This window comes from Sus scrofa, chromosome 1, assembly GCF_000003025.6.
Source record: "Sus scrofa isolate TJ Tabasco breed Duroc chromosome 1, Sscrofa11.1, whole genome shotgun sequence".
In the NCBI taxonomy this organism is placed as follows: Eukaryota; Metazoa; Chordata; class Mammalia; order Artiodactyla; family Suidae; genus Sus; species Sus scrofa.
Window position 1 is genome coordinate 267,045,961 of NC_010443.5, and position 16,358 is coordinate 267,062,318.

Below are 16,358 nucleotides of genomic sequence, written 5' to 3' on the forward strand. Positions count from 1 at the left end.
GTGCATGCACAATCAGTTGTGCTTTTGAAAAGCCATAACTAGCTAATAACAGCTACAGTGTCATCAGAGAGTAATGGTGTGCTGATTAGCATAATTAATGACAAATGGTGGTACGGAATTGGTGGATTGGTTTAGCGGATGATGAATGCGGCGAGGCCTGGGCTGGGGCCTGCCAACTAGGCCTCGCTGGCTGTCAGCCCTTCTGTTCTCGCAGAGGCAGCCCTCATTAGTCACGATGGGAGGTGCCAGTTTGTATTCTGTTCAGAGCACAGAAAACTTAATCCAAGCAAATGTAGCTTTCCCTTTTTTCCTCTGTATTTACTCACAAAAATCTCTTCTTGCTCCTTCGCGCTCTGGCCGACCCCTAAAGACCCAGCTTTCTTCGAGATGCCTTCCATGGTCCTTGAAGGAGGAACAAAAGATGGTGCAGTCAAGAGACACTTAGCACCCGGCCCTCCTCTGACCACAGATGAATCACTCCCGTTAGGAGGACTTCTGCTTGTGACTCTGTTTATCTGGGTAGTTATAAGCAGAAAAGAAATGAACTCGGTAAGCTATACATCCTGTCCTGAAATAAGACCAGCGCATTTATCTTTGACTGGATTAATCAGACCTCATTTGCATTCTCAAATGAGACTGATAAAAATGGATTTACCTTTTAACCTTTAGAGGGGGAAAAGTATTTCTCTGCAAGATTTCTAGGACTATCTTTCCTTAGCCGATAAGGAGCAACTCCTTTATCAATAAAGATGAAAATCCTTAATTTGCATTAGTGAATGAGACTAATTATTATATAGTTAATTAGCATCTGGAAATGAGGATTATCTTAATTACAAAGCACAATTTCCCTAATAGCTACAAAACTGTAAGTTTGATCCGTGTGGAAATTGGGAACTATTATTATGTAATTAGTGATAACATTAATAGCACAGACTATTTAGACATAATTTGCATATGCAAATGTAATTTACCTGCGCCAAACAAGTGGACCATTAATGATTGGAGCAGGATAGAGCTGAGTGAAGGTCCTGCGTATGTGCGTGGTATCCGCCATGCAGGGTGTCTCCATACTTGTTGCAGGTTAGGCGAGGACCTTGTCGGTTTCGGTGGTCAGAGTGGGTTTTGTTTTAAGAATTAGTAGCTGGAAGGTTAAACCATGAAGCGTCACCACTTAGGGAACTAGCTGGCCATGCAGTCATCTCCCTTGACCCTGATTTCCCCCGTGCTTCCCAATATCCCTGGACTCTCAGGGGTACTTTCTTATATATTTTACCATTTCTCAATATTGACTCTGTCTTACAATCCATGTGTACTCTTAAAGCAGGTGTACACACACACCCACACGAGTGTGGTGAATTGTGCAATTACAGTTCCTAGGGGAAGATTCAGAGCTCTCTGAATTGTGTCTGTGTGGCCCTAGAGTCGCCTCCCTTTGGAGCTGCTGCTTTCTCTCCATCTCCTCTGGTACCCATCTTCTCCCTCCTTCAGGCTGTACCAGTATTTCCCAAAAGATGGGTGTGTGCCCGTGAAGGACTGTGAGATGCGGATGGTCTTGAAAATTTTTCCTTTCAACCCTAATAGCGTATCAGCGGATAGGTTTGTGGAGATTTCAGCTGGTGTGTTAATCAGTCTTTGCTGGTGATGCTGCAGTTAACACACAGCTTCCCAGGTGGCTGTGGCGTACAATACCACCGTTTGTACGTCACTCGAGGTCCCAGCTGGTGATTGCAGATTGAGGGGGTCCTGCCCCATGAGTCATCTCTGTCTGGGACCCAGGCAGAAGGGGCCGCTCCCGTGTGCACCGTGCTGTTGCTGGGCTGTGCGAGGGGAAGAGCAGGAGACCTGGAAGAAACGCCCAGTGGCTCTCCGAGCCTCTGCTCAGACGTGGAGAGGCACCTGCCCAGCCTCGTCCGCGTGGCCTGACCTGCTCCATAGCCTCTCACAAGTGGGCGTAGATGCTCAGAAATGGTCACTCTGAGTTTTAAAAAGTAAATTCAGAAAAATTAAGTTTAAAATGATAAAAGTAACATTTTAAATTTTAAACTACGTGAAGTGAGTTTTCAGAAAATATAAAGTCAGTAATTATACCAGAAAAAAACAAGGGAAGCTGGGACGGGACATGAGATACTGGTTCCTTAAGTGTAGGAAACGTTGGCCTAGGCGTCTGTCCCTGACCTTCTGCGCATCAGGAGCTTGAATTCTCCTGGGATGGTTAGGGATGAGCCCAGGGGTTTTCACAGGTGTTCCAGTGTGGTGGAAATAGCACTGCCCTCTGGGATTTAAGGCTCCTTTTTGACCACTTCCAAACTTGAGAAAGTCACTTCCTGTGCCTGGGATTCAGTTTTTCCAGCCGCAGAATGAAGCTCTGGGGCCAGGGGGTCCTTCTTGCTATTCTGCCCTCCTCCCACCCCTCCTGAGCACCTGTTGAGAGCCAGGCACCTGGCAAGGGCTGGAACAGAGGTGCTCCAGAAAGTTGTGCCTCAGGGCTGGCGTGGGACTCAGTGGTTCCTATAAGAACCTGAAAAAAAGTTTGTTGCTAGACAGAACAGCTCATTGATACTTTTTAATGAAAAATAACCTTTTCTGATTTATAAAAGTAGAAAAGTTGGGAAGTGCATAAAAACATAGCAAAGAAAATAAATATCACTCATAATCCCATTATCGAGAGAAAGTTATTCTAGGGTATAGAATACAGTATATATTTTTATATAAAAGTATATTTTTAGCTAACCATCTCCTCCGAGTTTTTTGTTAAAGTATACTTAACATACAAAAAAACTCACTGTTAGTAAATACGTGCATAATGAAATTATTAAAACTATAATGTATACAGTTAATGAAATTTGACAGATGTTGAATCACATGATAAACTACAGCCAGAAGTAAGACATGGAATTTTCCGTTACGTCCCAAAGTTCTCTGGTTCGGTTTCCAGTCATTTCCTGCCCCCACCCCTACCCCAGTCCCTGCCAGTCACTCATGTGTCTCTTGTACCATAAGTGGGATCATTGGTATGTAGCTTTGTGTGTTACTCGGTGTCATGTTTCTGAGATTCATCCATGTTTTTTATGTGTAGCGGTAGCTTATTTTTATTTCTGAAAATGTCCACTCGATGCACAGGGCTTGCCTGCTCCTTTCTCGTCATTCCGTCACTCCAGAGCCTCCTTTGGGGCGAGCGGCGCTTGGCACAGCCTTGCCCCTGGATCCAGGGCACTTTCTCTAACTGTCTTCTCCGACTGGCCACTTAGGTGATCCTCCTTCTCAAAGCAATACTTTGGTGAGCATTCCTGTGGAAAAGTCTTTGTTCCTTAGGGTAAGGGTGCATTTTTAAACACTTTGATGTGTGATGTCAGATTGCCCACCCAGTGGTTGAATCTGTTTGCACGTCCACATGTGCCAAAGAGGCTCGCTTTCCCTGAAGCCTTGCTAAGGGCCCTTGTCTTCCAAACCCCTTATCCATCTGAAAGGTGAGAGAGTGAGGAGTGGGGCTCCCAGTGGGGACCGGCCATCCCTGCCTACCTTCCAGGCCTTTTCTGTTCCTGTTCCCTCTTTTCTGTTGAAGTCTGGCGTTTGCTTTATTGAGTTGCAGCAACTCCTTAAGGAACAAGGTCTTTTTATTTTTTTCTCTTTGTTTTTCACGTTGCTGCCTTTTTCCAGTTTGTGGTTTGACCTTTAATTTTGCTTTTCCTTTATTTTTTGTGCCTTTGCCATCACATTTTAGAAAAGCGTTCTCATGGTATATTCTGGTGCCTTCCTCTTTTTTAATGTTTAAATCTAAATTTCTTCTGTAACTTGTTTTGAAATACGACATAAGGATCTAACTATATTTTCCAGACTATTTATCATTGTCCCAGGACTACTGATTAAATCATTTTTTACCAACTCATTTGAAAATAATCTTATATTAAGCTCCTGTCATTTATTATATTTCTGTGGTTTATATCCTGTTCCATTGGCTTGAATGCATATTCTAATGGGAGGACCACAGCTTTTTAAGTATTATACATGTGTATGTTTTGATATCTTGTCTTATTATTCTTTGTAGTTTATTTTCAAAATGTTCCTAGTAATTCTAGCTCAGTTTTTTATCCAGTTGAATTCCGGAATCACTTTAAGTACCAAGGAGAACACCTTCAAGATTTCGATTGAGAAAATATTGAAGTTATAACTTAATTTGGGGAGAATGATCATCTTTGAAATACTTGGTCTTTCCTTCTGGAAATGTGACGTGACTCTCCGTTCATTCCTATGTTCCATTATATCATGTGAAGTTTTATAGTTTTCTTCCTGATTATCTAATTCCTAGGTTTTAAATTTGTTGTTGTTGTTTTGCCCATAATGTCTTAACTGGGGATTGCTTATATATATATGTATATATATATATATATATATATTTTTTTTAAATACTGTTGGGTTTGGGTTGGGGGTTTTTTTGTTTTGTTTTGTTTATGGCCTGTGGAAGTTCCCAGACCAGGGATGAATCTGAGCCACGGCTGCCATGTTGGATCCTTTGACCCACTGTGCCGGCCAGGGATCGAACCCTCACCTCCTTAGAGACCCAAACCACTGCTGTAGGAACTCCCATACCGCTGTTGGTTTTTGAATATTCATTTTGTAGCTGGCCACCTCTCTGCTTGTTATTTCCAGTGGCTTACAATTCATTACTCAGGTTTTTTCTCTGTAGACAACAATGTCATCTGCAAATATGATTTTATCTCTTTGATAACATTTATACCTCATTTCTTTTTCTTGCTTTATATTCTTGGCCAGAACATCCAAAGCCGCAGATCATAGTGGCAGTAGCTTGAATTCTTATCTGGTTCCCGATCTCAGTGAGGATATTTTTAGTGTCCCACAGTCAAGTCTGAGGTAGGCTGGTAATTTAGGAGAGAGTTTAATCATGCTAAAAGAAGGATTCTTTTATTTCTATTTTCCTGGGATTTCACAAAAATTCAGACACTACTTTCAGTTTCGTATGCAAATAACTTAAGAATCTACCAATACATTAACTTATTGATATGAATTATTTTGATAATTTAGAAAATTATTGCTGTGTTTCTGAAATAAATCTTACTTTGGTGCATTATTCAAATTTAAGCTGCTTTACTTGTTAGGGTTTTTGGTATTGGGCTTAATAGTTAACGATATTATTTTTGAATGATCTAAGAATCAGTTTTTACTTTCAAATATAAGGTTTTGTTTGTTTGTTTGTTTTATCTTTTTGGGGCCCCACTCATGGCACATGGAGGTTCCCAAGCTAGGGGTGGAATCAGAGCTGTAGGCACCAGCCTACATCACGGCAATGCCGACCCGTTAACCCACTGAGCAAGGCCAGGGACCGAACCCAACCTCATGGTGCTAGTCAGATTCGTTAACCACTGCGCCACGATGGGAACTGCAAAAATATTTTTTAAATATTGTCATTTCTGGAATTGAGACAGAATATTAACTCGGTAGTCAGTGTAGGAACATGGGCTCCGATACATTCTTTGATATGGCTATTGATGAACATTTGTGGCTTAAGGGCTCCAGGGAGTCACCCCGACAGGGGCCTTGTTTTATTACAGGAAATGCGCATTCCCCACAGGCTTTGTTTACTATAGGAAATGCGAATCTCTAACCCACTCTTCAACTGATAAAAAGAAATGAGAGGAATGGTGACTTACTCTAAGAAAAGAGAGACCAAGAACCCAGGAAACTTCTGGGACATTTCCTACCCAAAGACCCCTATTGGATAAGGACCGATACAGGTAATTGGCAAGGCCAGTGGGCGAAAACCACATCCTTCTGGACCCCACGCTGGCGCCCCTCCCCACCTTGAAGAGATAAAAATCCCTCTGGCACAATAGAGAAGGGGGCTCTTCTTCTCCTTCCCAGCAGCCCTGGGAGCTATTTGCCTTTTTTTTTAATAAAGACTTTGCTTGCTTGCTGAAAAATAAATAAATAAATATTGTAATTTCTGTTCTTGGTCGGGGGCGGGGGGAGAAAATGAAAAAAAATTCCGTTTAAAAACTACATGGGAGTTCCCATCATGGCGCGGTGGAAACGAACCTGACTGGGAACCCTGAGGTTGCGGGTTTGCTCCCTGGCCTCACTCAGTGGGTTAGGGATCTGGTGTTGCCGTGAGCTGTGGTGTAGGTCCCAGACACAGCTCGGATCTGGTGTTGCAGTGGCTGAGGCTTAGGCCGGTAGCTGTAGCTCCGATTTGACCCTTAGCCTGTGGGGGTCCATATTCTGTGGGTGCGGCCCTAAAACAAACAAACAAACAAACAAACAAAAAACCTCAATGAATCTGGAAGCCTTTGGGGAACCTAGTGGTACTTTGGGAGGAGGGATGACAATTTCAGTTTCTTTCAAAAAGATTGATTTTTGTTTTGGGCTTTCTGCTTCTTCATGAGTCACATTTGTTTTTTTGTCTTTTTTTTTTTTTCTCCTTTTAGGGCCACACCCTCGGCATATGGAGGTTCCCAGGCTAGGGGTCTAGTCAGAGCTGTAGCCGCCGGCCTAAACCAGAGCCACAGCAATGTCAGATCTAAGCCTCATCTGCAACCTACACCACAGCTCACGGCAACACCGGATCCTTAACCCACTGGGCGAGGCCAGGGATTGAACCCACAACCTCATGGTTCCTAGTCAGATTCATTAATCACTGAGCCACGATGGGAACTCCCATTTATCATTTATATCTTCTTGGAAAGGAAGATCAGCCATTTCACCTAAATTTTAAATTTAGTGGTACAAAATTGTACCTAAGAATTTATTTTGGTTTTAAAATTAATATGTCTGTGGTCATATATATCCCTTGTGTGTTTTTTCCCCCTTTTCTTAGTTATTCTTAGTAAAGCTTTGTTTTATTTATCTTTTCAATTAACCCGTTTTTTATTTATTTATAAAGGCATTACGTTTTTGCTTTCTATTTCATTTTTTAATTTTATCTTTATTAGTTTCTCTTTTCTACTTGCTTTTGGCTTTTGGGTTTTTTTTATAGCTTCTTGGGTTGAATGACCACCTGTTTTGTTTTCAGTTCTTTTTGTTCTTTAATAAAAGTATTTTGGATTTCCCTTGTGGCACAGCAGGTTAACGATCCATTGTTACTGCTGTGGCTTGAGTCACAGCTGTGGCATGGGTTTGATGCCTGGCCCAGAAACTTCCACGTGTTCTGGGCATGGCCTAAAAAAATTTTTTTAATAAAAACAGTGAACGTATTTAAAGTTATGTAAATATTCTTGTGTATTACTTTGATGGGATTCTGATATATGTATAAATGAGGGATGGATGGATGTATATATTGCGTTTATAAATACATAATTTTGGTTTTGATTGCCTCTGACTCAAATATTAGAAAACTTTTTCTGAGTGGGATTCTGTTTAACCTTTTATGAATTTCTGACTTTATTGCATGGTGGTCAGAGAATGTGACCTCTGTAATTTTTTATTTTTTCGCACTTATGAGTTTTTCCTCGTCACCTCGTATGTGATCAGTTTTAGTAAATGTTCCGTTGACACCTGCAAATACGTCTTTTTCTGTAAGGCACAGCGTTTGGCACACACACTGCCGTTATTTGATCATGTAGGGTGAAGGGATCCACACCCACATACGTGTAATCCATCCATGCTTCGTCCATGGCCAAAGAATTGTAGCATTTATTGTTTTTTATAAATTTATTCTTATGCCATTATCATTTTGATCATTGCTTCTGTTTCAACAGAGTGTTATTTGGTCCATAAAGGTTTACGATTGTGTATTTTTACCTTTCATCAAGATAAAAGTCCCCCCTTTGGATCCATTTTTCTTTTGGGCACTTGGTTCTCTAAGGCTCTTGTCCCACGTTGGCTCTCGAGCCCTTTGCAGGGGCCCTGTGAGCTCGGCCACGCCTCCCTCCGCTCGGGCCGCTGCCCACATGGGCCTTGCTCTGGCCTCTCTCCTGCCCTGAAGAGCCTTCTGTCCCCCTCCACCCCCTCGCCAGCCTCCACCCTGCACTCCAGCCCCAGCTCTCCCCAGAGGTCGGCCATCCCTGGTGGCTCTCCTTCTCCCCTGGCTCCTTCCACGAGCGTGTCCAGCCCACCTGTGTACCCACGCGTGAGCACACGTCTCCCACGCGCCCTGCGCATGCACGTCAGCTGCCCTGTGTCAGCTTTGTCCACTCCTTGGAGGCAGGAGCTCTGCTCTCAGAGTCTCCCCAACCCCGGCACATGGTGCCAGCTCCCCTGCTCAGTGTTTCCTTGCCACATAGTTACCTTGTAACTCAAGGGCTGGTTGTGGCTACTGTGCTGTTCTTAGAGATCATTGTGAAACACCAACTAATTCATTTTTTAAAATTACTTCAAGACCCTTACTCTAAAACTTTGACCATTGGAAGGGCTGTTTAAGCCTTGCCATGTTCCCTAGCGATACTCCAGGCACACACACAGGAACACGAGGCAAGGCGACGGGGGGAGAGAATAGAGGCTCAGGAGGCACCCCCATCAGGGCTGGGTGCCATCCAGTAACCTGCAGCTGCTCCCATTTGGGCTCACAGGGCTCCTTGTTCCTATATCATCCTCGGGCCACGAGAAGTCACAAGGTCATCTGCTCCTTCAGCAGTTACTGAGAAGCTCCTGGGGGCTAGGTTTGCTTGATGACACACACCCTGCCTGGCAGAGCCTGGGGGACAGGGGATGGTGCTCCGTGTGGCCGTCTCCTCCCCTGCCTGTGGAGATGTCACTGGAGAAGACTCGGTGACCACAGGCATACAGCATAGAGGTCCACGGAGCGAGCCTGGCAGCTGGGGATGGCCCCAGAGGGGCAGCGGCCCTCTCTCCCCAGGCTGTGTGTCTGACAGGCACTGCCTCCCTAGTTTCCGCTCATTAGCGTGGTTGCAGGTGAGGGTGAAAGTGCCCAGGCACGTCCTTGCTGAGGCTCGTCTCCAGAGGAAGCCAGAGGTTCATCCTTCATGGTTAAGAGTAAGGACAGGACAGCCTGTAACGGGCAAATCAGCCACTTCCTGCCTGTCTGCCCGGAGACCCTGGACTGTCTCTGAGCCTGGAAGGGCTGGCCTGGGCCCGGGAAGCCCTGAGTCCTGTGGGCCGCTGTGCCCAGGCTGGGATGACTGTTGTATCCTTACCCACATGGAGAAGGACTGACTGTTGTGCTCCCTGGACCACCTTGCCACAGAGGAGCAAGTGACACGTACGTCTGTTTAGTTTCAGGAATAATGGTCAATGTGTGTTGAGTGAAATGGCTTTCAAGAACTTATTTAACTGATATCCCAATTTATACATAAGGAACAGAAGTTCCAAGAGGTTAGTGGGTTTCCCAGGGTCACCCAGTAAATCGCCACAGCGCCCCCGTGAGGGTGTCCCTGTCGCCTTCTGCAGAATTCGGCCGCAGCCTCTCACTCTCTCCCTTTAAGGTTTCTTTCTCATTTCCTGGGCTGGATGTTCCCTGGGGAAGTGCTTGGCCTCGTCAGTCTCTGTACCCCCAGCCTCCGGGTGTTTATGGTGTCCGAGTTGACTGTGAGGGCCCCTCGGTCAACTTTGTATCACCGTTTGCTCTCCCCTCTGGGCCACCTGTGTCCCAGCAGGGTGGCAGCAGAGAGGCCAGGGCAAGGAGGCTCACTCGATGATGAACCCTGGGGTCCCCTGCCTTGTGCAGAGCCAGAACCCCAGGCCCTCCATGGGAAGGTGGTGGGAAAAGTCCATTCCTCTCATTAAGCAGCCTAACCGATGGCCTGCTGAGCTTGCAGAGCCTCCCGGGGACGGGTGGACCCCCCCCCCGCCACCGCCCCCGCCGCGTTCTCCCAGCGCTGCCGTTGGGGTGGCACAGATGGCAAGCCCAGGCAACAAAGTAAACTCCAATATGTCTTGGAGACATTGTCAGCCTGCAGCTTATTTGTCATGTCACAGCAGCCTCGTGGATCAGGGACACCGTCCCTCCCTGTCCTGCTCCCTCCCTGTATGAGGAGTATTTCCAGGAAACTGGCTTTTGTAGGGTTGCGGGGGGGGGGGGGTGCGTGGAGATGGAGCGTTTCCAAAACAGACGTCGGTCATTTTCTTTTGTGTTTTGGAAGTGAGTAATAATAACAGCAACTGTTTCTTACCTAGCATTTACAAAGTGTCGGCCCCTAAGTGCCTTAGCCAAACTGTGTCTGTGCTCATAACAGCCCTAAGGGGTGCAGGTCATTAATCCTGGCTTACAGATGCAGAAATGTAAGCACAGAGAGCTTCGTTAACTTACTCAGTCCCACAACTCAGGCGGGCGAGTCCAGCATCTCCTCTTAATCTCCACATTCTAGTGTCTAGTGTGTTGCGGAGGCTGAAAGGGTCCTTAGCCCTCGCTCAGGGCTGGCACTTGGTGCTGTGGTCACTAGAGCAGCTGTGGGATCTCAGGGAGGTCTTGTGGGGCTGTGGGTGCAGACCAGCTGCCTCCCCAGCCTGAAATGGGAGACACGAAAGCAGGGATCTGGACCGCCAGGCCTTTCGCCCACCAGTGGCAAGGCCCCGTGGTGACAAGCCGCGGAAGGGCTGGGGAAGTATGTTGTTCCACCCTGGGTTGTGACCTTGCTGCTGACCTCTTTGCATCACTGGAAGGGCAAGGGTCAGAGGAGACGCAGAGGGCCTGGGAGGACCCGTCTCCTGCCACCGCTCTGCCTTTCCCACCAAACTGTGATCACGGGGCAGGCGCCTCACCATCTGGGCCTCGGTTTCCTCTGTTGTAGGAACAGAAAGGGAGGCACTGACAGTGTCCTCAGAGGATACAAGGAAGACTCATTGAGATCCATGGCCTGGCCCACAGCAGCAGCAGAGAGTGGGCTGGGGGAGGGGGCGAGGAGGAGGAGGACATGGGCTTAAAGGCCCTTCTGCACACTTTCAGTGGAGGAAAGTGTCAGGGACACAGGGGGGCCCTTGCTGAGGGCACGGTCCTGAGAGCTGGCTGCACCCACAGGTCCTTCAGAGCTCCCAGGAGGGCCCCAGGCACCAGGCCACAGCAGGGCTCTGAGAGACGTGGGTTCAGTTGAGCCGCATCCCCAGCCCCACTGTAGCAGGAGTTCTCCCATCCCGGGGCGGGGGGGGGGGGGGGCAGGAGCCAGGAAAGGAGCGAGAGGGGCCACAGGCAGCTCCAGGTGGGGCGGCCCTGGTCGCCGCCTTCCAGAACACTTGGGGCCTGGCTGGGCGCCCAGGATCCTTGTCCTTGAAAGGGTCTGTTTCTCTCTCTGCTTTAGCTTTAAAGATGCTCCAGAACGCCAGCCTCTGGTCGCAGGTGAGCGGTGGAAAGCCGGTGGAATAGAAAGAGCAGATGAGGTGTGCCGTGGGATTGATCCCCAGCTGTCGGCTGAGTCCCTGTGTAAATTGCACTCGGGCTGGGTGACTGGGGACGCCTGGGATGTTGTGGGCTTGGAGGTCATGAGAGGCGCACTGCTTCACTCCTTGGACCCTCTCCCCGCTCAGTGACCGCTGGGTGAAAACCCCATTGCCATCAGCCCCGTGAGCATGCGGGGGCGCCGCTCAGAGCCTTGTTCAGACCTTCAAAACAAGGTGCCTTCTTGAGAGAGGCTGCCAGGTGCCCTGAGGGGGCCTTCCTGTCTTGGGCACCTGTACATCCACATGGCCGCACACACGCAGATGCACACCTGATACAACCAGCGTGCTCAGCATGGTTCCTTTCAGCCAGTCGTTTATTAAACCCAAAGCCCTGCCCCCCCCGCCCCCGCCAGTCACCCTGCTTCACTCTGGGCCGCAGAAGCCTGGTGCTCTGGTGGCACAGCTGAGCTGTGCGGGCCAGGGCACTGGGGAGGGGTGGCCCCGCGGCAGCACAGTCTGCTCGGCGATTCGGGCGCAGCTGCATTAGCAGAGTCCAGGGGGCTCCAGGTTGTTTGGCTGTTCTGGAAGTTGGTTCCATTCCGAAAATTGCTGGATGTAACAAGGCAGCTGTCAGCCTCTCTGTGCTGGGGTAACAGGCAGAACGTGTGTCCGCCCGCGGAGGGGAGTCACCTGAGCCCCTTTCCCCACACCTGGGCTCTCTCAGACCTGTGTTTGGGGAGCAGTGGGTTGGAGTTTGGGTCAGCTTTTTGGCTCAAGTGCTTGGGATAATTGTTGAAATATCTTAGGAAGGAGGAGAAGTTCAAGGGAAGCTGCTGGCAGAGCCTGAAAGGAAGGCGCTGTGAAGCCGTAGTGCTCCGGGGGCTTCTCTTCCCGCTGCATCTGCAGGCTGGGGTCCAGTGCTTTCTCTGGGACGAGTGACCTGCTCCTGTGGGCGGGGAGGGTGGTTCCAGGACAGTGTGCTTCGTTTCTAAAGCCCCGGATTCATGTCACGGCTCTGCGCCCAGGACAGGTCACTCACCTTCCAGCTCCAGCTCATCTTCTGTCAGGTGGGGCTGGTGAGACGAACCACGAGGAAAAGACTCATGTAGTGCCTGGTCAGCCGTGAGTCATGCAAGGATGGGATCCCAGTTCCCTCCACTTGGCAGGTTTTTATTGAGCATCTATTTCTGCCCATGCCTCTGTCATGTACACAAAGCCATGAAGGCGCCGCCCCCCTGGGAGTCCTCCCAGGTCAGCTGGTCCTCAGCAGCCCTGCCCGGAGCAGGAGCTTCCTGGTGAACGAGCGTGGAGGAGAGAGGGAGAGCTGGGGTGGGGGCAGGGGTCTGGCCGAGGCAGCAGAGATACCCTGGGTGCCATCACCATCTGCCACAACCACTAGTCTGGAGGTTTACTGACAACTCTGGGGTTGGAAGTTCCAGTGACTCTTTCCTCTCTGCCCCTGACTGGGAAGGAGCTGCGTTCCCAAGCAGTGCTGGCCCTCCGTGTCCCTGGGGCCTCGTGCCTGAGGACAGTCACACTGACCTCTGCTCCCCTAGGGGGCTCTTGTGGATTCTGTCTTCTTTTTTTTGTTGTTGTTGTCTTTTTGCCTTTTGCAGCGCTGTTCCCGCGGCACATGGAGGTTCCAGGCGAGGGGTCCAGTCGGAGCTGTAGCCGCTGGCCTACGCCAGAGCCACAGCAGCACAGGATCTGAGCCGCGTCTGCGACCCAGACCACAGCTCACGGCAACACCAGATCATTAACCCACTGAGCAAGGCCAGGAATCGAACCCACAACCTCATGATTCCTAGTCGGATTCGTTAACCACTGCGCCGCAACGGGAACTCCGGTTTCTATCTTCTTGTTGTACCACCTTCTCATGCACACGACCTGTGTGCGTGCACACACACGTATTTACACACACACAGTGCACACCTGGGCCCCTCCTCTCTGGATCACCAGCGTTACCAACCCTGTCACCATCCAGGCCTGCGGGGCGGGTTCTCCGGGCCCTGAGATGGCGACGTGAGAGAAAACAAATGTAGGTCGGGTCCCGGAGGGAAAATCTAAGCCCGGAGGAGATGAGGTGAAACCGGGGAAGCATCTGGAGACAGACGTGCACTAGCGCCTTCCCTTGGTCCCGTCAGCAGTTTGAAACCTCTTTCGATGCTGAGACGTTGCCGCTCTGCTTTTATTTTCAAACTTCAAAGATTACTTTTGAAATCGTTTTTCCAATGAAATTCCTGAGGTTTTGCACATGTGTGAAAGGTGGAGTTTGGCCGTTTAAAATGTGTGTGCTCTGCCCCTTGGTCCTCTTAACTGCAAGGATTCCGAGACCGCCCCCGCTTTGTTCTCTTAAGTCTTCTACCAGCTCCTGCCCCACCACGAAGAGCACAGCCCCAGCCTCCTCCCGCTTCCCCCAGGCTCATTTCTGTTCAGCCAGAGCCTGGTGGGACAAAATTGATTTCTTTTAATTACTGAAGAAATATCTTGTGTTTGGGCATTGTTCACAGCTCTTTGGCAACTCCTGCAAACCCCAGTCTCTGCAATTGTGGCAGCCGCCATGTCTGGTGCTGGGCAGATGGGATAGTGGCCCTGGTCACAGCCAAAGGGATTTCGCACCTAAGAATAAGGATAAGTTAGTGGTGGCTGTGCGTGTGGGCCTGGTTGATTTTAACCCCTGCACGTCTCTAGCCCTGCAAAGACAAAGCTAAATAATTACAGTGAGAGTGGATTTTTGTGCTTCTAGTGTTCCGTTGTGGCTTTGGGCTTTGCTGTCATTGGTGATTCTAGAACAGTAAATGTTTTCAAAGGATGATTCTCCAGGATATTCCCTAATGTCCAAATTTAAAAACAGCTCTTTAGGAGCTCTCTTGTGACGCAGCCGGTTAAGGATCTGGCACTGTCACTGCAGCAGCTTGGGTCACTGCTGTGGTGTGAGTTCGATCCCTGGCCCGGGAACTTCCACATGCTGCCAGAACGTCCAAAAAACAAACCCCCGCTCTTTAGCATATAATTTTTCCCACAAAACCTAGTAACATAAAATGAAACGTTTTGGTGAACCTTTAGAACTAATGATTCTACAAGTAAAAGCTGACATCATTTATAAAGTTTTTAAAATAAATTTTGTCATTTAAATAAATTCCTCCGTATATTACATCACTGTTAATAATAATTTTAACTGTGGGTTTTGTTTATATGAAAAAGAACTGGGCTAAGACCCAGGTTTTCCTAGTGCGGCTGTCAGTGGACTTGGCTCAGGTTCCCACCTTGCCCCTTCCCGCTCCCCACCTCAGGGTGCTCAGAATGTGGCCAAGAATCTAAAGACGCTGCAGAGCCAAAGGTTCCGTCGTTCTTAGGCTGCCTTGAACTTGAAGCTTCCTTTTCTTCCGGACGTTAGGTTTGAGACTGCATTTCCTTACAGTGGAGGCCAGTTTCATCTGCGATGAGCTGTTTCTGCTCAAGGCGGCCGAGCCCTCCCCAACTCCCCTTGTGAAATATCAGAGACAGAAGGGCCTCTTCAAATTCTCAAGCCAGCTTTAGTCCTGGAACTGTCCCCGAGTCCCTGCTTTGTCCTGAACCACCTTTGAGAGTCTGTACTTTCTGCAAACACCCTCACCCTGCAGGCCCACCAGCCCTTCCCGCTCTGGCCCGCTGTGAGCGGGCGCACCCCCAGCTCTGCGGCCCTCCCCGGCGCCTCAGCCCGAGACACCCCTTCATTCCCACAGACCTTTTGGACTCCCTCTTCCCTTCCAGCACCAACACTTGGCTCTTTGTTGGGGTCTTTTTTTTTTTTTTTTTTTTTTTTTAGGAAACTTCTAGAAAGTTATTGGAGTTCCCATTGTGGCTCAGTGGTTAACAAATCCGACTAGGAATCATGAGGGTGCAGGTTCGACCCCGGCCTCGCTCAGTGGGTTAAGGATCCGGCATTGCCGTGAGCTGTGATGTAGGTCGCAGATGCAGCTTGGATCCCGCGTTGCTGCGGCTGTGGCATAGGCTGGTGGCTACAGCTCCGATTAGACCCCTAGCCTGGGAACCTCCATATGCCACAGGTGTGGCCCAACAAAAAGACCAAAAAAAAAAAAGTTACTGCTAGTGCAAGAGAGACGTAGGGAGTGTCCCAGGTGGGCTGACATTCAGGTGCTGAGTGTCTGACCGGCTGACTTGCTGACCAGACGCCCCACTCATGAAATTCCAGTTATGCTTGAGCACGATGACAGATTTCAGCATGTCATGGCCTTCAGGGCTTCTGCCAATAGCAGACACCGTGCGTGTTAGCCTCGCGTGGGCTGGGGGCTGTGGCAGGGTCAAGGACAGCTCCCTCTTCTGCTCTGCTTCGATCACACTGCAGACAACCCCGGGAAACGGGAGTGTCGCATCTCAGAGTCTCGTTGCAGAGGGGAGAACACCCCTCACCCCGGCCACTGGGGACTTTACAGGCAGAACAGTTAAAGCCACCTGGTGTTTTCACAACCCTAGGTGAAAATGAAATCACAGGTTGGTGCTTGTCCAGCAGCCTGGATAGCATCAAGTTGAGAGCCCCAGTCAGCACGCCGGCGCGCTCTCCTCCAAAAATTAAACAATAAACACACGCGAGAAAAGGTGTGCTTTCAGCGTGTGCTGTCTGAAGGCGATTTGGAAACTCTTTCACAATGAGGACGGAGCAGACTGTTCATGACTCGTGCGCTCGGCGCCCCCTGGGCCCCCACGCCAGCAGCCCTGAACTTTCTGTCCCCGAGAGGCAGCCTTTGACTTTGGGTTCTGGGGTCTGTTCCAGGTCTCTGCTCAAATGGTTTTTCCACTGACCCAATAAATGACTACATAGCAGTCAAGAGACCAGTATTCAACATGCAGTTTTGTTACTGGCCCGCTGGGTCACATGGAGTAAGCCAGTAAACCTCTCTGAGCCGGTGTCGTCATGCTGAAACTGGGACAGGGTCCGCCTCACCGGCACGGGCCGGGGTGGGATGGGGGGGAACCAGGCTAAAGGAAGTCCTGGGTGTGTGGCCCGGAGTCGCCGTGGGCATCTGCCCAGTGCCCCTTAGAACTTGGGGTGTCTGCTTCCTGGCCCGGCCAAGCCC

General features: G+C 49.2%; 1 protein-coding gene across 2 annotated transcripts in view; it reads left to right on the forward strand.

Moving 5' to 3' along the window:
- The window catches only part of MVB12B (multivesicular body subunit 12B), a 172,332-nt gene that overhangs the window by 112,502 nt on the left and 43,472 nt on the right, over positions 1–16,358 (forward strand). The gene's annotated exons all lie outside the window — the stretch shown is intronic.